Genomic DNA, 24,491 nt, shown 5'->3' with positions numbered 1-24,491 from the left:
CTTCCACATGAAAAGATGATTGAGGAATTGGGAGCCTTTGCCTATAAATACCAACCTTGGGATTTGGGATTATTCACTTGAGTTGAACTTAATAAGGTATCTCTCAAAAGCGTGAGAAAGCCTTTAAGTTCGTAATAATCTAGTTTCTTTTGTTCTAGCCTCGTCTAAGCACGAGTTAGGAACCCGTTCGGGCGCATGGGTGAGCAAAGAAGGAGGATTTGCACTTGCGGGTCTAGAGCTTTCCATGTTCGTGCTCGGGGTTCGTGAGAAGCACGCTTTAAGGGTAAGGAAGTCTTTTCCTTACTTTCTCTCTCTCTTTCTTTATGTGTTTATCGCTTTTAATAAATGCATGTTAGTTTGTTTAGTTGTATTAATTATGCATGCGATCCTTGTGGGTATTATTTCAGAGCCTCTTGCATTTAATTTTTACAGCTAAAAATTAATTAAGGTGATTTATTTAAAATGGATTTAAATTTCTTGATTAGCAACCTAATTAGATTAGGACTTCATTTTTAATTGGATTAAAATTGTACTTGGCAGCTTCGGAAGCAGCTAAGGAGGCAGTTTGGATTCGTAAGTTCATTGGTGAACTTGGTGTTGTACCCTCAATTAAGGGTCCAATAGACCTCTATTGTGATAACAATGGAGCTATTGCTCAGGCCAGGGAGCCAAGGAAACATTAGGAGGTCAAACATGTCAAGCGGCGATTTCACATGATAAGGGAATGGAAGTCCGAGGGTGAAATCAGAATTTGTAAGATTGGAACAGACAATGATGTATCCGATCCTCTGACTAAACCTTTGTCTCAAGTGAAGCAAAACAAGCACGTTGAGGCAATGGAAATCAAGCATATTGGAGATTGGCTTTGATTTCCCTGTATAGGAGTTTCAATTAAACTCGATGTCTTAATGTAAAACACTATGTTGGACCATTCAATTATGGAGAAATTAAATTTCTGCAAATTTATGATTACTCCAAATCTATTTAATTGTGGTTTAGAATTAAATAATGAGTCCATTTGATTTATGAGAATATTCAAAACAGGGTATCAAGACCATGTCTTGGATAAAGAAACACCTGTTAAGTGAACATTGAATATTTTAATCGAAAATTATCCCTAATCGACGAAATTTAAACAATGGACGATTAATGACCACTTGAGATTAGTGTGTAGTATGATTTATAGCACAGTTTCTTGTGCTATAAGGACATGATAGTCATAAATCATTTGCAAAGGTACTAGTTTGGAACTGTACCGGATAGACATATGAGAATACTTTAAGAGATAACAAATCGTCATAAGTATATTTCTTATTATAGCTATCGGAACCTTTTTCCTCGACCATGAGTATTGCAAGTTCTCTTGTTTGAGTACTAGTCGTTTTGATGTTGTCAAACGTCTGCCGTAAATGGGGATTATAATGGCAACACTCAGGAGACTAGGTCCTCTTAGTAATGGATGCTTACAGTACAAGACTAGGAATGCCCCCTATTAACAATAGGGAATATGTCTTTGTTGTTTACAAGGCCTCTCGAAGAGCGAGACTGTGAAAATGCATGGCCGTGCTCAGATGGATTTAAGAAATCATCTGTTTATTGACAGTCAAACTCGGGAATCGAGAAACACTTCTGGACGTAATAAGGATGACGAAGAATCATACCTTATAGTTCATGAAGAAACATTAAGCGACATAGGAAAAGGGCTATACACAAATTGCATACTTGTCCGGAAGGACAAGTGGGAGATTGAAAGGAATGGTGTCCTTCCAACAAGTGTATTATTCTGGTAAAGGGTTCAAAATTATTAGAAAGCTAATTCTTCAGTAAGGTCAAGTGATCGGAATGCCTAGGTGGAGGCCACTTCCGATCGATCATTAATATTAATGTACAATTAATATTACACCTTAATCTTAACTAAACCCTTCGGGTCGAACCCAATCAAACAACCGATCCGAGACGCGAATCAATCGGAAGGATTTGATGAGTTGTCAGAGTTTTACGAATAAAGACGTCGGATATCGAGCTTACAGTGTCGAGACCGAGCGTCGCAAGTTGAGTCGAATTTAGAATTCGACAAGACATGAAATTAATCAAGTTACAAGTTTGAGCCTAGCCGTAGCCTCGCATTGGGCTAGCCATGTGAGTGCTAGGCTAGGCAAGGTCCCAAGCAATGCACCCCTAGCAACCCCTAGCACACGCACATCGCATGGCACAAGCATCGCAAGATGCATGCATGCGTGTGGTGTGACTGTGCATGCGTGGCTAGGCGTGCTAGCATAGCAGCGCTAGCCATAGCATTGTGCTGGGCATGAGCTAGCACTGCCCACAAGCATCGCATGCATGGTGCGTGCTTGCTAGCATGCTAGGCCAAGCACCCAGCCATCGCAAGCCACAAGCATCGCAGCATGCTAGCAACGTGCTAGTCTGTGCGTGCTTGCTAGCATGCTAGGGCCTGGCGTTGGCGCATTGCTAGCAGCAGAATCGCTCAGCACCACGCACTAGCCAGCAGCGTGCTGGGCATCCTGGGTTGTGCGTGTGTGCTAGCAGGTAGCAGCCTCGCATAGCAGCGCCCAGTACCACGCACCAAGCAGCAGCGAGGCATGCGTCCTGGCTGGCCTTGTGCTGGCTGGCTGCGCATGCAATGCGGCAGCCTGTGCGTGTGTGTGCTAGCTGGCTGGCTAGGCTGCCTAGCCTTGGTGCTAGGCGCCAGCTGGCAGCCAAGGCAGGCTGCCAGCCAGCCACATGGCTTGGTGGTCCGGTTTTGTGAGTAAGGACCAATGGTTGGTCTTTGCCTTGGGGAGAAAGGTGGGTTGGTCCCCTCCCTTGGTGGTCCTCACCTTCTCCCTCTCCTCCCATTGCCACTTTTTACTTGTTGATTGAATTGCAATTTTATTTTGATTTAATTAAAATAAAATAGGGAAAATTGCAAATCTCCCACATTGATTGAGAATTGGAAATCAAGGTTCATTTCCCAATAAATACCCAAGTTTTGGGATTTGGGAAGAACACTTGAGTGGAACTAAAAAGACATCTCTTTAGAATAGTGAGAAAACCTTAAGTTCGTAAAACTCTAGTTTTTATTAGTCAAGTCTCGACTAACCTTTGGGACTAGGATCGTTCGGGTCGGGTTCATGGGTACGAGCCGTTGGAGACCTTTGCATTTGCGGGGTTCAAGTTTTGAAGTAAGATCTCGGGATCGAGCGAAGAAACCCAACATTATTTTCATTGGATGATTGGTTATTTATTCAACTGATTTTGTTACATCTAATTATTAATTTTAATTTTTTGGTTAAATTTATTATGAGACAAGACTTCAATTTTTATTGCATCAAGTTGAGCCAAAATTATTAAAAGAATAATTCTTGAATTAATTTTGGTTTGTGCACCAAAAATTGAATTAACAGGTTAAACTTGTTTTAATTCAAAAATGCTCTAATGTTGGTTCTAAAATTCAATTTAGAATTTAACTAATAGTCACACAAAAATTTTTAGTTAAAATCCTGATGCATACCCCTAAATCGAGGCATGATGCCTCGGTGCTAGCCTCGGCTGACCGACGGCTGGTGTGGGTGTGTGCGGGGCTGTGTGGGGGCGTGTAGTGCAAAGGCTAGCAATGGCAGTGCGGGTGGCTAGGCATCACCCAACCCGTAGAAAACGCTGCTAGGCTGCCTTGGCAGAACCTAGCAGTACGGCATGCGTGGGCTGCAAGTATCAGGGCTGCTAGGCAGCACCTGGTGCTAGCACTAGCGCGCATTAAGGGGCATGTTGTTGCCTTGGTGCTTTGCTAGGGGCATGCGGCCAGCCATCCATGCCTTGCTAGGGTGCCTAGCAAACCCTTAGCCTTTGGCTTGGGAACTAGGCACTTGGCTCGGTTTTACAACTTTGCGGTTTTGTTTAAAACGAGGCTAGGCCTCAGTTTTCATGTACTTGCAAATTTTTGACAAAATTTGACTTGATTGGCATAATTAATTTTTAATTGGATTAATTTAATTAAGTTGGATGTGGAATTTAGTGGGAGCTTCATTAATCGGTTGAACTTAATTAAGCCTTAATTGTGCTTTTCTTTATTGCGTTAGTTCACATAATTGGATAAACATTTGACTAGTTATAATTAGGCGTGTTATTAGGATTAACCACCTAAGTTAGTAACTAGCACGCACTCGTTTGATATAATGTTTTGTATTGTTGCTTGTGTTATTGGTAAAAATACATGGACCATTCACTTTAGAAGTGAATGGGTGAATAGAATATTATAAATGTTCTTATGCAAGTTTTTACAAAAAGCCAACTAGTATGGCCCGACTAGGATAATAAATACGGACTGCGCTCTGTTACGTATTTTGGTAAATCTAAATACGGACTGCGTGTTGTTAAGTATTTTTGTACTTAGATTATTTAGATTAGTCCTAGTTATTAGTAAGTTGCAAGCTTAATGGTGAAGTCTAAAGACGGTGTTTCTAAGAAGGCGAAGCCAAAAGATGTGACGGTGACCTTGAAGATTGGATGCTTCGAGTTTCAAGGTTTCATGCTAGTTTGCCATGCGTCTTTACTTATCTTATATATATATTTGCTTATGTATATAATTGCGATATTAGATGCATATTTAGGATTTCAAATGTTGAATAATGATAATTTACTTCACTTAAATCAACCAACATAGAAACCCTAAGTCCAAAATCATACTTATCGAACTATTGAGAATAGTAATGGGCTATGCCAAAGCAAGACATTACTACTTTCCAAGGGAAGTAAGGTATAATAGGTATACGCATTAGTTTTGGTTAAACTCAACGATATCGATAAGGAGTCTTTATATGACGTGGCAATGGAGATAAACGTTAAGAAAGCATTAGATGCGACGTTTTATCGAACCAAGAATAGCTTAGAGCTATTAGCAATTAGATTGCTTACCTTAAAATATTAAGTGTTAAGACAAGCCAAAGCATGCTTAATCACTTATTGATTTTTGGGGTCTTGGAATCGTTTTATTTTCGCTTAAAAGGGACAAATTTTAAATGTGTGGATAAAACGCTTAATAAGATTGAAAATTTGCATGTATGCTTTGAATTTCAAACTTATTGGTTTTACGAATGATTTTTCATTGCAAATTCTTTCATTTGTAGCAAAATGTCTGCAACTAACACCAACAACAACAAGTTTTCACTCCGCTCAATTTTCGATAAGGAGAAATTGAGTGGGCTAACTTCCTTGATTGGCAAAAGAATTTACGAATAGTTCTCATGCAAGAGCAAAAGGAATACATCCTTGACGAGGAAATGCCCGACGGCTTTTGAGATCATATCTGAACTTCAGAATATGTTTCAAGAGCAGGCCCGAATTGAGAGGTTCGAGATCCATAGATCCTTGAGAGTAAGCTCAAGAAAGGAGAGTATGTTAGCCCTTATGTGCTCAAAATGATTGGATTGTTCAAGAACATGGAGAGGCTTGATGCGGGATACTCAAACGAGATGGCAATTGACATCATTTTCTACTCGCTGCACAAAGGTTATGATCAGGCGAAGATGAACTATAACATGCACAGCATGGAGAAAACCTTCACGGAGCTTCACGGGATGATGAAGCAAGCCGAGCAAACGCTCAAAGATGAGGGAAAACATGACATGCTTATGGTCAAGAAGGGCAAGCCATTTAAGCGATCGGGCAAGAAGAAGGGATATAAAAGGAAGGGTAAGAAGACCTTTCCGCCTAAGCTAAAAGCTACCAAGGGCGACAAGAAAAAGAAGGTAGCATCTTCTCAACCTGACTCGGAATGCTTCTACTGCAAGAAGAAGGGACATTGGAAACGGGATTGCCTCAAGTTCAAGGAAGATAAGAAGAACGGCACCTTTGCTTCTGGATCAGGTATATATGTTATAGATCTTAACTTTACTAGCAATGCTTCATGGGTATTAGATACCGGATGTGGCTCACACCTTTGTTCCAATGCTCAGAGACTAAGGAAAAGTAGAAAGCTAGTGAAGGGAGAAGTGGAACTGCGGATAGGCAATGGAGCAAGGATTGCAACCGTATCCGTAGGAACACTCAGTTTTTCTTTGCCCTCGGGGCTTGTTTTAGAACTGGATGAATGTTATCACGTTCCGAAAATTACCAAAAACATTATTTCAATTTCGGCGTTGGACGCCAAAGGTTTTAAATTACGGATAAGGGACAATAGTTGTTCGTTTTATCTTGATAATGTTTTATATGGTACGACTGATGAGTCTATTTTATATATATTTTTATTCCCCGTCCCACGGTCATATTTGTGCTTATTTGAGCTCTGCGGAGCTATTTTTATTAATAATATGCGTTTTCTAGTGTTTTTGTAGAGTTGGTATTATTTTGTAGGAATTTACAGAATTATGATAATTCCCGAGCTTATTAAGACACTACAAAGATATTGGAGTCGGAACGTATTTTATGATTGTATTTTTAAAGCCTAAGACCGAGTTAATGAAATTTAGTTCGGTGATTAAGGGCTCGATATGTGAAGATGTCGAAGATTTCATAAGTTATTGTTACGGACCAAACAAATAAAGAAGTTTGGGCTAGAGAACTCTAAAAGCCCAAGTCGAAGACCTGCAAAGCGTGGTAAATGGATGGCTCAATCTCCTTGGGTCCTACTCCAGTTGACCAAATTTTAGTGGCTTGGCTCCAAATTCACGCATCATTATATTCTTAAGGATTGTGTTTTGCTTTTGGGAGGAGTTTGAGTAGGAATATAAGTTGACTTTTAATAAAACTCCTTCTCTTTTCCTATATAGGGGGGGAGTAGTAGTCTGTAAGGAGGAGTAGGTAGTTAGTTTTATTTTTTTATGCTTTTTAGTTTAATTATTTTTGGATTAGATTTCTTTAAGCGTTGTTTTTTCTTTGTTCTTGATTGTTTAACAGTTAATACTTTGGTTTTGAGTTACGTTTTACGTCTTTGTTTTATTTATATTTTAGTTCTCTTTTAATTGCTTTCTTATTTGTTTAATGTTATTGTTTTTATCATGTAATTTAATTGCTTTGATTAGTTTAGTTTTAATTATGTGTGAGTAGTTTTATTTCTAGGGTTCGTGGGGATCCATAAATAATGTGAAGGGGTGAATTATTATTGTTGATTTTCAATGCTTGATTGATTTCCTATTAATTGATTTAATGCTATGCACTTATATTAGGCCTGGTTTAATTGTATGAGTTATGCAATATTGATTTGAAATTCGAGAGATGAGAATTGATGTTTAAGCTTAGTTTCAATAGGCAGGTTAATTTATTGGTTAAGTCAAGATTCGAGAGATGCGATTTAATACCAGTCGATTAATTCTGTGATTGTAATACGTAGCGAAAGCCCTTTATGATTTGATTAATTGATGCATTGATAATTGGTTGTTGTGTTTTACCCTGGAATATTATTTATTGGTGAACCTATACCCTAGGCTTTGATTTATTGATTTCTCCCTTATTAATTTTGCTTTACTTTAATTGTTTTCCCCTGGTTTAATTTTCACATAACAACAATTCGATTACTTAATAGTTTAAATTATATTAATTATTTTGGAATAGAAAGACTTGTTTCCCCGTGGATTCGACCCTACTTCCCTATCTACTTTAGTTAGAGGACTTAGGAATTACTTTTATTTAGAAAATGGTCTTTATGTGCTTTCATTAGATAAACAGGTTTATAACGTTAATAATACCGTCAAAGGGGTCAAGACCAATGGGTCGAATAAAACCTATTTGTGAAATTGTCGTCTAGGCCATATAAACATCAAACGCATCAAGAAATTACTACATAAAGGAATTCTTGGTTCATTCGACTTAGAGTCGTTTGAAAACTGCAAAGGATGTCACATTAGTAAGATTATTAAACAACCCTTCTCCAAGTTAGGAGAAAGGGCTAGTGACTTATTCGGGCTCATACATACATACGGATGTATGTGGACCAATGAGCACAACCGCAAGGAACGATTATCGCTATTTTATCACATTCACGGACGACCATAGTAGAAATGGCTATGTCTACTTAATGTCGCATAAAAATGAATCCTTTGAAAAGTCCAAAGAATTTCAGAGTGAAGTGGAAAATCAGATTGGTAAGAAAATCAAAGCACTTCGATCAGATCGAGGTGGCGAGTATCTAAGCTACAAATTTGATGACCATCTAAAATAACATGGTATTCTCTCACAATTGACACCTCCCAGAACTCCACAATGGAACGGAGTGTCCGAGAGGAGAAATCGAACTCTATTAGATATGGTTCGATCCATGATGGGTCTTACCGATCATCCTATCTCTTTTTTAGGACACGCACTTCAAACCGCGGCGCTAACACTAAATTGTGCTCCGTCAAAAGATGTTGAAAGACTCCATATGAATTATGGACAATAAAAACCTCCGCGGTTGTCTTTTCTTAAGATTTGGGGTTGTGAAGCATATGTCAAGAGACTTATGTCTGACAAGCTTGCACTAAAATCTGACAAATGTTTCTTTGTGGAGTATCAAAAGAAACAAAGTGGTATTACTTCTACAACTAATCTAAGAACAAACTCGAGATGGTGTCTTTTTGGACAAGGAGCACCTTTCCAAAATGACAAGTGGGAGGAAAATCGAACTTGATGAAGTTCGAGTAGATGAGCAAAAAACTGAATCTGACAAAACTGATAATCAAAGGACTTTGGAAGCAGATGTTGATAATGGTCAGAGTCAAACCGACAATGTAAATGCTCAATCTATTACCGTGCGTAGGTCACAAAGGCCAAGATCTCAACCGGACAGATACCTCGGTTTCTTCTTAACCGAGAAACAAGACATCCTAGTTATGGATGAAGATGAGCCAGCGACAAACAAGCTATGACGAGCCCCGACTCTCCTAAATGGCTATGTAATCCAAGATGGACTCCATGTTTGAAAATCAAGTATGGGACTTGGTTGATTTGCCCAAAGGTTATACACCTATCGGTTGCAAATGGATTTTCAAGTTGAAAACCGATAAAGATGGAAATATTTACGTATAAAAATTTAGACTGGCGACAAAAGGTTACAGGAAAATTCACGGCGTTGATTATGATAAAACCTTTTCGCTAGTCGCCATGCTTAAGTTCGTCCCGATTATCCTTGTAATTGCTGCATATTACGATTATGAAATATGGCCAATGGACGTCAAAACCGCCTTCCATAATTGAATTTTGGAAGAAAATGTGTACATGACACAACCAAAGGTTTTGTAGATCCAAATATTGTTGGGAAGGTATGAAAGCTTAAGAAATCCATCTATGGATTAAAGCAGGCTATCAGGAGTTGGAATCTGTGATTCGATGAAGTCATCAGCAAGTTTGGTTTTATTAAGAATCCAGATGAGTCTTGTGTTTACAAGAAGGTTAGTGGGAGTGACATCTCATTCCTTGTCTTATATGTCGATGACATATTGCTCATTGAAACCAGCATTCCGATGCTGGAGTCTGTAAAGACTTGCCTTTGAAAGTGTTTTCAATGAAGGACTTAGGAGAGGCACAATACATATGAGGCATCAAGATCTATAGGGATAGATCTAAGAGTATGATTGGATTAAGCCAAAATACTTATATTAATAAGGATTTGGCCCGATTCAATATGGTGAAAGCCAAGAGAGGCTACCTACCCATGTCTTATGGCATAACTCTCAGCAAGAAACAGTGTTCGAAGACACCGGATGAGCGAGAGAGAATGAATCATATTCCATATGCTTCGCTTATTGGATCGATCATGTACGCCATGATATGTACAAGGCCGGATGTATCGTATGCCATGAGTGCTACAAGCCGACACCAATCAAACCTAGAAGAAGCGCATTGGATTGCGGCCAAGAATATCTTAAAGTACTTGAAAAGGAACAAGGATAAATTTATGGTCTATGGTGGAAGTAAGGACTTAGTTGTTGAAGGTTATACCGACGCAAGCTTCCATACTAACAGAGACGAATTCAAGACGCAATCAAGATACGTGTTCTGTCTAAATGAAGGAGCGTTCAGTTGGAAGAGTGCTAAGCAAAGCACGACAACAGATTCTAACACTAAAGCCGAATACATAGCAGCTTCAAAAGCAACTAAGGAGGCAGTTTGGATTCGTAAGTTTGTTGGTGAACATGGTGTTGTGCCCTCAATCAAGGGACCGATAGACCTCTATTGTGATAACAATGGGGCTATTGCTCAGGTCAAGGAGCCAAGGGACCATCAGAAAGTCAAACATGTCATGAGGCAACTTCACATGATAAATGAATGGAAAACCGAAGGCGAAAAAAAAATTTGCAAGATTGGAACAAACGACAATGTAGCCGATCCACTCACTAAACCCTTACCTCAAGTGAAACACAACAAGCACATTGAGGCAATGGGAATTAGGCATGTCGGAGATTGGCTTTAATTTTCCTGTTTATGTGTTTAAATTAAGTTTTGGAGATCTTAATGTAAAACACTAAGTTAACCATTCATATATGGAGTAAATTAATTTTTCAAAAATTATTTACATTTCTATTTGATTATGGTTTAGAATTAAATAATGAGTCCATTCGATTTGAGAATATTCAAAATAGGGTATCAAGACAATATCTTGGATAACGAAACACCTATTAAGTGAACATTGAATATCATATAGAAACTATCTCTAATCAAGGTCATTTGAAAGATGGACGACCAATAACCGCGTGAGATTAGTGTGTAGTATAATTTATAGCGCTGTTTCTTGTGCTACAAGGACAAGATTGTCATAAATTATTTGCACATGTATTAGTTTGGAACTATACCAGATCGACCTATGAGAATACTCTAAGAGATTTAACAATCGTCATAAGTATATTACTCATTATGGCTATCGGAACCTCTTTCCTCAACCATGAGTATTGTAAGTTCTCTTGTTTGAGTACTAGTCCGTTTTGATGTTGTCAAACGTCTCCCGTACAAGGGGATTATAAAGGCAATACTCAGGCGGCTAGGGCCTCCTAGTAAAGGGAAACTAACAATGCAAGACTAGAAATGTCCCCCTATTAACAATAGGGAACATGCCTTTTTCGTTTACAATGCTTCTCGAATAGCGAGACTATGAAAATGCATGGTCGTGCTCAGATGGATTTTAGAAATCATCTTCTTATTGACAGTCAAACATGGAAATCAAGGAACAGTTTTGAACATAATAAGGATGACGATGAATCTTACCTTATAGTTCATAAAGAGGCATTAAGTGACATAGGAAAAATGCTATACACATACAGCACACTTGTTCAGAAGAACAAGTGGGAGATTGAAAGGAATGGTGTCCTTCGAACAAGTGTATTATTCCAAGAGAGTGTTCGAAATTAATTAGGAAAGCTAATTATTCAGTGAGGTCAAGTGATCGGAATGCCTAGCTGGAGGCCGCTTTCGATCAGTAATATTAATGTATAATCAATATTACAACTTGCTCTTGACTCAACACTTCAGGCCACACCCAATCGTGTAACCTAACAAAGGCGACGAATTAATCCGAAGGATTAAATAAGTCGATAGAGATTTTACGAACTCAGATGTCGGATTTCGAGCTTAGAGTGTCGTACGTCGAGACAATTCAAGAAATTGTCAAGACAAGAAATTAGTCAAACAACCAGTCAACACTAAGCCATAGCCTTGCATTGGCCTAGTCATGCGAGGGCTAGGCTGCTAAGGCCTGGTAGCCTAGGCACCAGCTAGGCCGCAAGCACAGCAACCCCATGTGGGTGCTTGCTTGCCGAGCCAGCGTGTTAGCAGTGCTAGCAAGGCTAGCCGCATGTTAGCGTGCTGGGCCTCGCTAGCTGCTGCTAGCGTTAGCCAGCCTGCAGCATGGAAAGGCCACGCACAGCAGCCCGCATAGCCATGCAAGGCCTGCTTGTGTGGGCAGCTAGCCATTGGCCGCTCGCAGGCCCATCCAAGGGACCTGGCTGCCAGTGAGGCAGCCTTGGTGCCCACGGCCGAGCGCTAGCTGACGGGAGATGGTTAGGCCGGTTGTGTGAGGTGGGTTTGCCTAGGGGAGAAAGGGAGTTGTGGTCCTCCTCTTATGGTCCTCACCTACCCTTCCTCTCCTCTTGCCACTTGTTGTTTGCTAAGTGATTTGTGTATTTATATAATTTAGAATTAAATTAATTACTTATTTTTCTCACTTATCATTTCTCCCACATAGAAATAAGATTGAGGTTTTAAGGGTCCTTTGCCTATAAATACTAACCTTGGAAGTTGGGATTACTCACTTGAGTTTAACTTAATAAGGTATCTCTCAAAAGCGTGAAAAAGCTTTTAAGTTCGTAATACTCTAGTTTCTTTTGGCCTAGCCTTGTCTAAGCTACGAGGTAGGGACCCGTTCAAGTGTGTGGGTGTGCAAAGAAGAAGGATTTGCACTTGCGGGTCTAGAGCTTTCCATGTTCATGCTCGAGGTTCGTGAGAAGCACGCTTCAAGGGTAAGGAAGTCTTTTCCTTACTTTCTCTATCTCCCTCTTTATGTGTTTATGCGTTTATCACTTTTAATAATTGCATGTTAGTTTGTTTTGTTGTATTAATTATGCATGCGATCCTTGCGGGTTTTGTTTCTTCGCGGTGTCGGACACTGCAAAACCCAACATAAAACGTTGGAAAGCTCTTTTCGAGCCCCATCCATCCAAATAATTATTGGACTAAGGAGATGGACCAAAATAATCAGGTTGGATGTTTTAAGGTTATAGGCACGAAAAAGGTTTTTTTTTTTTTTTTGGCTAAAAGGCACGAAATGAATCTTTATGGGTTTAATGACACAAAATGAATCTTCTTGGATGTAATTACATTTTGAGTATGGTTAGAAAGATGGTCTAGGTTTGAGGAAACTTTGCGTGACCTTTCAACTCTTTGCCGAACTTGTCGATAACAATCATGAAAGTCACTCATCATTTGGTTTGGTGTTTAGAGAAACACAATTAGGTGTCTACAAACATCGAGATCACTCTATTGATTTTGTGGATGAGGGGTCTCCCCATTATCACATTATAAGGAGACTGGGATTGACGATCAAAAATTTTGCCCTTATGTCTCTAACATTGGAATCTTCCCCTATTTGGACTGACAGCTCGATGATTCCCTCGGGGATCACCCCAAATTCGTTGAATCAATTAACTTCTTAACTAACCCATCTGAGATATCTAACATCAAGTTTCATCTTGTGGAAAGCCTCCTGAATAGGATGTTTTCTAAGCTACCTCCGTCTACTAAGACTTTTCAAACTTTCCAATTGGCGATTTTGATAGTTACCACCAGGGGATCGTCATGAGGGTAGATGATTCCCCTCTAGACCTGCTCATCAAACACTACCCATGGTTGAAGGGGTGGTGGTGCCTATTTCCTACGCCTATTGTAATTCACATGATGAACCATATCTCTAAGGTTAGCTCTAGCTCGGCTGATTATGCCTAGTCCATGCAGAGGCCCTCCACTTATCACTAAGTTTTCCCTTTGCTCAAACTTGTCATTATCCTTCTCTGTAATTTTTGTTATCCCTCCATAGCTCGTTTTTGGGATTATCATTTCCCCCTGCTTTGTCTTAGCCTACATACTGCTTAAACTAGCTCAGATAGCCTCGCCTGATGAGGTCCTCTATGTTATCTCTTAGGTGTATACACTCTTTAGTTGTGTAACCCTTGTCCTTGTGAAAATCACACCATTTTTTTTCATCTAAGTCAAGAGCAGTCATTATTGGTGGTTTTTGTCACTTATCATCGTACTTGTTCACATTCAAGATATGTGAACGAGCGTAGGTGAGGGGTGTGAAATGTTCATATCTTACTACTAGGCATCCTCTTCCGGATCATGGTCTTCTCTGCCCTACATTTTTATCATTATATCTCTTCTGCTGTTCTAACCTGTGCACCCTAATAGGATTCTAATCTAGTTTTTCAGTGGTCTCAACATGGCTCTGATCCAGCTTCTTACCCTGCTTCGCAATGACTGATCTATTGGCCAACATGGCCTTGTCTGTTTCATCCTATTTAATATATTCGTGGGCTTTACCCAAAGCCTCAGCCAAAGTTTTTTAAATTCCTCCTGCCCATTTACTCTCTGAACGCTGAGTCAGGCAACAAGCCGCTCTTCATGGTCAACAAGGCTACCTCCTAGCTCATGTGGGTGATTGAAGACGCTTCCTTGTTGAATCTGGTGATGAAAACCCTAAGGGATTTAGTGTCTCCCTACTCAAGTGACATTAGCTCCGAGGTCATTTTAGTTCGGTCTTTTAACCCTGTTGTAAGAGTAGACTGACCCCTTTTCTAGCAAGCGGTGCCATTCAGCTGCAAGACCTTCCAAAGGGGAGGGGGGAAGGCATTACACCAGCTGAATCAGTTCGGGCGTAAAGAACCATGTGGCTTTCGAAGGCAAAGAGATGATTCTTGGGAGTCGTTGTGCCGTTATACTTGCAAGAGGGCATTTTGATCTTCTCCATTGGTTCCTTTAGTACTCCCTACATAATGGAGAATCCTTAGGGATCACTAGGAGCTTCTCCTTCTTAACCTCCTCAGGGCTCATTGATCGGTCATAGGCTCGATACCTACTACTAGTATTTCTGATTGGATCCTCTCTAGACTACTCCACTCCCTGTTTAGCACTACTAGAAATAGGTCGTTTCCAAACAGAATTGTTCTGACGGACCTAAAATTCTGTCGGAAAATTCGAATTTTCCAATGACTTTTTAATCCATAGGAAAATTCCGATGGAAAAAGTACTTCCCGACAGAATATCCCTTGGAAATTTCCCAACAGAATTTTTTTGTCGGAAATTAGTACTTTCGACGGATTATTCTGTCGTAATGGATATTCCGACGGAATATTCTGTCGGAAGTACTAATTTCTGACAGAAACAAATTTCGTCGGAAAGTATTTCATTCAAAACACTACTAGAAAAAGGGCATTTTCCGACGGACCTAAAATTCCGTCAGAAAATTCGAAATTTCCGATGAATGTTAATCCATCAAAATATTCCGACGGAATATTCCGTCAGAAGGTCTAGTTTCCGACAGAATTTAATTCCATCGGAAAGTCTTTAATTAAACAAAAATAACGAGTTTAGATCTACTCATTTGTTGAACCAGAAAGAATAGGGGGAAGAGAAAGAACGGCGGAAAGGGAAAGAGATAGAGAAAGGGAAGAGAAAATGGGGTGAAGTTTCACATCGACAACCACCGGCGTCCCGCCGCCACCGCCGCCGTGTGAAATGGAACGAGAAAGAATAAGGGTAAGAGAGAGAACGACGAAAGAACGAGAAAGAGAAAGGGAAAGAGAAAAGGGGGCGAAGTTTCAAGAGGCGCCGCTTCCTCGCAACCACCGGTGTCTCGCCGCCGCGGCGTTGTGACCCCTGGGCCGCCGATTGGTAAGTTTAATAAATTTGGTATTTGGTTATTTTTTCTGTTAAACCCTAACCACCATCACCATTTCTACAGGATCCACCTCCTCCGTCGTCGCTGCACCTCCATCCTCCCGCCGTTGTGTAATCGGTAAGCCTCGACCTTTATTTATTTATTTATTTATTAAAATAATTAAAACTGACCGAATCCTCCATGAAGGCCGTTTTCCGGGTAGCCACCACCGAATCCTCCTCTACCCTTACTGCGTTGTTTCTCCCATGTTTTCTAATTCAATTTAAGTTGTTTAATTAATTGCAAACCCTCATAAGTTTCTAATTGTAATTATTTGTAGGATTTATAGATTCACTTGGTTTGATTGTCAATTAAAAGTGAAGATCTAGAGGTTAGTGACATTAAAAACCCTAAAATTCTTAGTTTAGTTTATACATGGCATGTTAGTGACTAATTGTATATAAATATATGTTAGTTTATCATTGTTTTTAGTGTAATGTATACTTGTTTGTTGTATTTTATGTTTAAATATGTTGAAATATTTGAAATGTATGTGTTGCATTATGATATGTTAGTTTAGTTTGGTTTAGTTTACTATATATGTTAGTTTAGTTTAGTTTAATATAATGTATGTTAGTTTATTTAGTTTAATATATTTTTTTTATATAATGTTTCATAATTGTTTAATATATTTGTTTAGTTTAGTTTAATTATGATATATTTGTTTAATATAACGCATGTGCCCTTTACTTTATATATTTTGTAAATGAATCATTTGCATAATCATATGCCTAGATACCCGTTCAAGGCATACACATTAGGAGTATGTCTTGAATACACTAGGCGAAAACATAAATAGGCACCGGTTCAAACCACCCTATGGGCACCGGTTTTGAACCGTTGAGTATTTGAGGGATGCCAAATCTCTAAAGATTTAGCACCGGTTCAAAACCGGTGGCTATTTAAAGATTTGGCACCGATTAACCAGTGCTAAATACACTCTTTGGCATCAGTTAACCGGTGCCAATTACCCATGGAGCGCTTTTTTTTTATTATTATTTCAATACAATAGGCACCGGTTTTGACTTAGAACCCGTGCCAAAAGTCCCCAAAAAAATTAAAAAAAAAAAAACTTTTAGCACCGGTTCTTTTCCAAAACCGGTGCCAAAAATGCTCAAAAAAAATAAAAAAAAAAAACTTTTTTTTTTTTTTGCATTTTTTTCACTTAAATTGTACCAAATACTTATATATAATCATAATATACATAAGACACATATTTTTTCTTCAATAACTTGTAATATTACACTTTAAAAAACTAAAAAAAAAAAAAAACACTTGAGACTTCAGTTGAATGCTGACTAGTACATCATGAAAAACAGAAATTTAAACCAGAAAGGACAGATTCTCAAACAAACTGTTACCATCTCCACTGGTCACTGGTGAAATTCCAGTCAAGCAATTGATAGCAGTAGTTTTACCAGTTCCATTGTAGGCCCATGCAGACGGTGCAGTGTTAGGTCCAACTGGGTAATTCATGTAACTTCAGCCCCAAAAAACTAAAATAAAAAATAGATAAATATATTAAACAATTTTTTTACTGTACCTTGAGAGCACTCAGAGCCATTGCTCTGAATAACTTGTGGAGGTTTAACCCAGTCATAAGCCTTCACATGCAAGGATCCATACAGAAGTTTGCTGAAGACTGTCATTCGAGGATGATCATGCAGAGGAATGACTGCAGATGTCGGAAAGCAAAATATGCACATCTAGCATATTTATATTAGGATGTCAGCGCTAAGTGGAGACTGGACTGTCAGTACTAACACATTCATGCTAATGCAATGAATCCTGCATCATTAAGTTGAAGCACTACAACATAATGACAGCACAAAACTAGTCCGCAATGATTGGTAACTAGTAACATGAATTCATGACTAAATCTTTAAACAAATGAAGCACCACCTCAAATAATCTATATTAATAAGTTCTACAATTTGAACAGATGTAATGAATCACAGGAAAGAATGAGTCAACTAGCTAGGCAGGTACAATAATTACATGTGAAGTTTTACACTTTGAACAGATGAACAAAAATAACTATGATTGAAATTTTATGTATTTGAACAAATAAACAAATATATATACATTTGAAGTTTTATGCATTTGAACTATGAAATGCAACTTGAATGGAGTTCCAGGTTAAAGATGCATGAATAAGTTGATCGCACATGAGACATTGAAAGTAATACAGAAAAGGAGATATGGGCATATGGCCTTAATGTAAAGGTGTCAGACTCATGGATATCCAGATATGTTATAGGTTGGGCCCATCTAGGTGCTCGGTTGAATGGGTTCAGCAAAGAAAGACCATATCCTCGGTCATCATCTACATTCTCCTCTTTCAGACCAACATCAGCAGGAGTTACAGTGTCTGCAAAGGAGAATATTATCACAGATCACAATTTTAAAGCTAGATACCTTGTATTGTCTTCATGCTGCGAAAAAGAAGCCAACTGGCACACAATTAGCTTTACAAACATTTCTATAGCCTGTTTGTTCACATATAGTTAGATGATAAAAATTTTGTGTGAGTACAGCTAAACTAATTACTAGTATTTGCATCGAAATTCTTAGGAAAACATAGCATTTCAGTCCATACCCCATTATGTGGCCTGATTCTAGCTTAATGTTCAGTGTTCTGATATTAAAAAATGGGTCCACCCTGGTGATGTTCAACAAACTTTCCAATACAACTTTTTTGCAAGCGGAAATCTGGATTTAATGATAACCTGTCAAATTTACACCTTTATTCAAAAAAATTTAAAGTTCTATATAAGACATTATTCTTTTTAGTGACAGATATTGCAAAGCTGAATCGCAAGAACAAATAGTATTCTAGCCTTCTTACAATTGAAAAAATTAGGCATACATTCTAAGAGATCAATAATACAGGCTGTTTGGTATTTAAGTGAAATCTTGTGTGTTTGAGAGCTACATTTGTCAAGAGACATGAACTTAAATACAAAGAGCAGAGAGGCTAACGAAAATGCATAGCATACATTCTGATAGATTTGCAATACATATTGATTGGTATTTTATGTAACGAATGCCTTGAGAAAACAGAACGACTCAATCACATACACAAGAAGGAGCAGGACAGGGCAGGAGGAACCGTTAAGGGAAGGAGTAGTGGAGCAGAATCAAATTCAGTGAGCAGCCAAAGCAGAACTTGTACATAGTAACCGTCAACAATAACGAGCAGTGTTGTGAAGGCAAATGGTTACATGAGTGTGGTGCTGGTTATTTAGCATTCCAGAAGCCATTTACCAGGCAAAGTCATTCGGTGAAGCTTGCAATAGAGCACTTAAAATTCCGAAAAAGTGGAAAAACGTCAAAAGGTTGCAGTGATTTGGACACAATTTCAACACGAGGAATACACTAGTGAATAAAAGGGAAACCAGGGAAAATCTCTAAATTGATTTACCGCGTCTAAACATATCGAAATGACAAGGTAATAAATTTAATCCTGTTCAATCTCTCCCCTCAACTAATGTAGATGATCTGACCACATAAGCAAAAACATGGAGTCAAAAATCATGTCATTGAGGAACGGTTGCTATACCATTTGAGCATAACTTCAAAAGGTAATATTTAGGCCTCAAGGAAAAGTAAATTATAGATATGTCTATGCCATGCAATTAAGAATTCAATATAAGACTTAAAAAATAGCAACACATGATGATATCAGATAAATAAAGTAGACGGGACTTGCCTAGTCTTGACCTCCGACATCCCACACGGTAAAGCTGATGTTCTTGTATTCCACAGTCTCCACATTAAATCCTGTAAACACATAAGAACAAGTTCCGAACACATTATACACAGCCGAGTATATGCAAAAAGCATCAACAAGTCCAAGACATAAGATCAGACCAATACCATAGAGCACATACATATGTATTTTGATAAAGTAGAGCTTTAATCAGATGTAAATAAGTAATGTTGATAATGTAGGAAAATCAGAAACACAAGAATACCATAGGAAAAAAGAAGCAATTGCACCTGTCATCGGAATCAATATACAAGAGGCCAGGAAACACATTTCCCACGAAAGAGGATTTGATAGCAACTAGAGCTCTTGGACAGCTGCAACAAATTAAAGAGATTTTTGAGATGCAGCAAGCTGATGTGGACATTAAAGAAGAGTGAGAATTTAACCCAAGAGCACCAAAATTTCTTATAACTGAACCTAAACTGGAAGCAGAGAAGGTGGATCTCGTTTCAATCTATTTTTAGAAATATCTTATTTACTTTAACTAATTTCAATCTACTATTAGAATGATCTTAATTACTTTAACAATTTCAATCTACTTTTAGACTTGGTGATGGGGGGCTTGCGGGCAAGGGACTTGTAGGTGAGGGATTACCTCCCGAACGAGGCCTTCTAAAATACTTGGACATGAAGGACTCAGCAACTGATTGGTACTTTCCCTTAACATAAGTCTCCAAGCACTTGATGTATGAGAAGTCCACATTATGCCCATCCATTAAAACGACATAAAAGCAACGACTTTCTTGGAAGTTGCTATGCTTTTTAACCTGCATATAGCAATATGAAAAGATTTTAGAAGTTATTTAGACTTCATAAAAAAAATAAAAAAGGATTTCAATAGCAAGAGCTATGTATAGCTTACCATAATAAAATTAACTTCAGCCCCAATTTTATCCGTTTATCAGGATGGTAGTTCAGCACATTGTCAATAACATATTTTTGATCATTAGGAGGGAGTGGTTCTCCATGATCATTACACCTAATAAATAAAGAAATGCAATCAGAATGATGTACAAAAATTTCCCGTCTGTGTAGTTCTCACCCAGCACAAGATTCTACCCCCCCCATTACATAATTCCAACTACCTGCATAAATCATACAAATAGCCAGAAGAAACAAACCAAGTCCTGCACAGCAGAAGAAGCAGGAAGTGACTAATGAGTACAAAGGTCTATGAAATAACAATGATCATAGTTAGACATGATAAACTGATAAAGGTCTATGAAAGAGATGTTACTAATCATCTTGTCTGCCCTCTCTGGTATTCAGCATGTCCAGAACAACAAAACAGCTTTTTGAAAACATTCCTTTTCTTACTCAATGGCCTTCCTCCTCTCAAGGGCAGACTCTCTGCACCTCTCCATTTCTTCAGTTACTTCCGCAGAGTGTTTACATTTAAACATATCTAGCCTACTTTTCGAGGAATGTAGTTTACTTTTCAATGTCATTTTAAATTTACTCATTGATGCATTCAAAGTTCAAACAGATGTGCAATAAAAAACTAGAAAACTTTGCTGAATGTAAAACAGCATATACAACAGGCACTCTAGGGTTAGTCTGAAAAGACATGTGGATTAGCCAAGGGGAAGCTAAATGAGGTAATAAGAATTGCTAAATGAGCTAAGTGATTGCCATTTACAGCAATGTGAGAATTAAATTGCAGGCTTGCAGCTACAGGATAAATATCCAAGTGTTAACATGATAATTGCCATTTAGGCTGCTCAAAAAGGAATGCTAAATTGCTAATTACAGGGGAGAGAGAGCGTTTCAACCAAGTTTAAGGAGTTTAGGTAAAGAAAATTCAAGTCCGTCCATTATAGTCCTTTTTATTAGATATTATCATTGTTCATCAGGCAAACTAAAGGTAAAACCATCATCTTACCTCGAAGCTGGTTCAATGGAGGTGGGAAAGCTTAGAATCGGTGGAGGTGTAGCCGTGACAAGGAGGCTGTTAGGGTGGAGGTGTAGTCGTGCGCGCTTCAATGACAAACCCTATATTACCACAACCCTAAAATTATTAAGTTGAACAGAAAATCAACGACAACCCTAGATTGCAAAAGAAAATCAATGAATTCGCACAACCACAAGAATAATCTTACCTCGAAGTGAGTTCAATGGAGGCCAGAGCTGGTTCAATGGAAGTGCTGCTTCAATGGAGTGAGAAAGCGCGTAAACCAATTCAATGGAGAGAGAGCGAGCTGCTTCAATGGAGTGCAGAAGGAGATGCGAAAACGAGAGGGAGATGCGAAAACGGAGAAGGAAAGCTGGGAGAGCAGGATATGCGAAAATGGGAGGGAATTGAAAGAGAAGAGCAGAACGAAGAGGGAAATTCGAGTATGCTTCAATGGAGGAGAGAGAGAGGCAGATCAGATGAGAGGGGAGGAAAGATCGAGGAAATGAAAGCAATAGAAAGAAAGAGTATATCCGGGTTTTTTTTTTATTTTACAATAGATTTCGCACCGGTTCGAACCGAACCGGTGCCAAATCCCTTTCTCCCCTTTTTTTTCTCTTTTTTAATTGGCACCGGTTTGAACCGGTGGTAATACATTATTTGGCACCGATTAGGTATGAACCGGTGCCAAATATAATTTTTCCCTTTTTTTTTTTAAAAAAAAATATCTTTTTTATTTGGCACCGGTTTGAACCGGTGCTTAAAGTTTGTTTTCCAATCCCGCCCGTTTTTTTAACCACCGGTTTTCAAAAATCGGTGCCAAAGGTGGGGTGCCTTTGTCATTTTTTCTACTAGTGATAGTCCCCGGTTGGGACTGTCCTTGTACGTTTATTCTCACTTAGGTGGTGAATGTATGTCTTGTTATTGATTCAAGGGAATATCATGTCTTGTCATTTCTCTACACTGTTCTCTGGGTACATATGTAGGTGTATCTAATCGCCTACATCATGTACTTGGAGAACTGTAGGGAAATGTTGCCGGATTTTCCATAGAATTGAAAACCTGGCTGACATTCACTAGTGGGATCAAACGTACAAGGATAGGTTAGGTTGGAGTTATAAGGACCCTTGGACATCATTTCAAATCTCATTTGCATTTTCATAACACTTTGATGGATAATGAATATTAAATACACTTTGTGACTAATGTGATTATACATATGCGTGAGTTGTGTAGAAGTTGTAATCATGAAACAAACAGAATGTAGCTGGATGTATGAAAGGAAGGTTGGGCTTTCTATTAATCCAGAGTTCGTGAAGGGGTTGATGAACTCATTCAGTACGTCAAAGATCATCCCAAGAGTAGTAACCCGAATGAAGTTAGGTGTCCATGTTTAAAATGTAAGAACAAACGGCTTTGGGATGCGAAAACGGTTAAAATTCATTTGTATCGCAAGGGTTTTGTACCTAATTACTATGAGTGGATGTGTCATGGGGAAGGGTTTTCAGGAGTTCCTGAACGACAGTCCAATGAATATCGTGAAATGGTTTTTGATGCTTTTGGTCATACTCAAGATCAAGGGCGTTCCGAACAGGCTAGTGTTTCATTAGAGGAGGAGCCTAATGCACAAGCCAAGCATTTTCTGGATTTGTTGAAGGCTTCTGAACAACCTTTATACGCAGGGAGTTCATTGTCTATGTTAGAGATGGCTGCTAGAATTACTAGTCTAAAGTGCGAGTATAATTTGCCCCACAGATGTGTTGATGGGTTTGCTTCTTTGGCCAATGAAGGGATTCCTAACAACAACCATATGGCCAACACATTCTATGAGGTGAAGACGATTGTAAAGGGGTTGGAGCTGCCTCATGAAATGATTCATGCATGCCCGAAAGGATGTATGTTGTTTTGGAAGGATAATGCTCAGCTATCTACATGTAGGGTGTGTGGCAGCGACTGATACAAGAAGACTTCTAAAGGTAGCTTATTGCCTTTGAATGTTTTATTTTATTTCCCGATCACACCCAGGTTGCAAAGGCTCTTTGCAACCAAGAACATTTCGGAGGAAATGACATGGCATTCGAAAAACCCTCGAGTTCAAGGCATAATGGCACACCTTAGTGATAATGAAGCTTGGAAACACCTCGATAGTTGCTTTCCAGAGTTTGCCTCTGAGCCTCATAATGTTCGACTTGGCTTGTGTACAGATGGTTTTGCTCCTCACGGTAAGTTTAGGGGACAATATTCTTGTTGGCCTGTCATTTTGACCCCTTATAACTTGCCTCCCTCAATGTGTATGAAAAGACAATTCATGTTCCTTTCATTACTCGTTCCTGGTCCTAAAAAACCCTAAGAGCAACTTGGATGTGTACATGCAACCGTTGATAAAAGAGTTGAAACAATTATGGGAAGTTGGCGCAAATACTTACAATAGTTCGAGGAAACAAAATTTTAATCTTCGAGTAGCCATCCTATGGACTGTTAGTGACTTCCCGGCTTATGGTATGTTGTCTGGTTGGACCACATCTGGTAAGAAGGGCTTGTCCATATTGCATGGAGAAAAGCAATGCATTTTGGCTCGAACATGGTGGTAAAGTTTCTTAGTTTGATTGCCACCGCCAATTCCTTTCGATAGATCACCCTTTTCGGAATAGTAGAACTGCATTTTGTAAAAACAAAGTCGAAAAAGGTGCACCTCCACACATCATGTTAGGAGAGGAACAGTGGGAATGTGTGAAAGACCTTCCGAAGGCTACAGATGGGCCCGAGGCACTTAAACGCCTTTAAAAGGTTAAAAAGGGGTGGTTCAAGCAAAGCACACTGTGGAAGCTTCCATATTGGAAGCATCTGCTCATTCGTCATAACTTAGATGTCATGCACATTGAAAAGAACTTCTTTGATTAGTTAATTCACACTATAATGGATGTGAAAAAGCATACATGTGACACGCCACCAGCTCAAAATGACATTGTCAAATATTGTAAACGGCTACAACTTCATCTTCAGGAGGATGATAGAGGAAAAGAGTTCATGCCAAAGGCTCCATTCACTCTTGACAAGGCTCAGAGAAAATTTTTGTGTGAGTGGGTTAAATAGCTGCGGTTTCCTGATGGTTACGCCTCCAATTTGAGCAGATGCGTAGATTTGCAAGCATGTAAGCTACACGGAATGAAAATCCATGACTGTCACGTGTTCATGGAGAGGTTGTTGCCCACTGCTTTGAGAGAATTGCTTCTTGGCTATATTTGGAATGCAATTACAGATATCAGCCAATTCTTCCGCGATTTGTGTTGCTACACAATCACAGTAAGTGACATGGAGCAATTGAAGAAAAACATAGCAGAGATCCTTTGCAAGCTTGAGAAGGTCTTCCCTCCTGCATTCTTTAACTCCATGGAGCACTTACCTATTCATTTGCCATATGAGGGCAAGTTATGTGG

The 24,491-nt window shown here is 39.0% G+C and overlaps 1 long non-coding RNA gene across 2 annotated transcripts; it reads right to left on the bottom strand.

The window, feature by feature from the left end:
* Window positions 1–16,619: 16,619 nt before the first annotated feature.
* Window positions 16,620–21,911, bottom strand: LOC110702927. Of its 2 annotated transcripts, XR_002507620.1 has the most exons (8): window positions 21,263–21,911; window positions 21,046–21,155; window positions 20,249–20,290; window positions 20,026–20,142; window positions 19,759–19,930; window positions 19,394–19,477; window positions 16,935–19,174; window positions 16,620–16,854 (listed from the first exon to the last, which is right to left on the bottom strand). It is a non-coding gene; the product is annotated as an uncharacterized LOC110702927 (long non-coding RNA). The 2 variants fall into 2 exon arrangements; XR_002507619.1 differs by lacking the exon at window positions 20,249–20,290.
* Window positions 21,912–24,491: the final 2,580 nt, after the last annotated feature.

The sequence above is a fragment of the Chenopodium quinoa genome, unplaced genomic scaffold (genome assembly GCF_001683475.1).
Source record: "Chenopodium quinoa cultivar QQ74 unplaced genomic scaffold, ASM168347v1, whole genome shotgun sequence".
In the NCBI taxonomy this organism is placed as follows: domain Eukaryota; kingdom Viridiplantae; phylum Streptophyta; class Magnoliopsida; order Caryophyllales; family Amaranthaceae; genus Chenopodium; species Chenopodium quinoa.
Note: the sequence above shows the minus strand (reverse complement) of the source record. Positions and strands in the feature narration are given on the sequence as shown.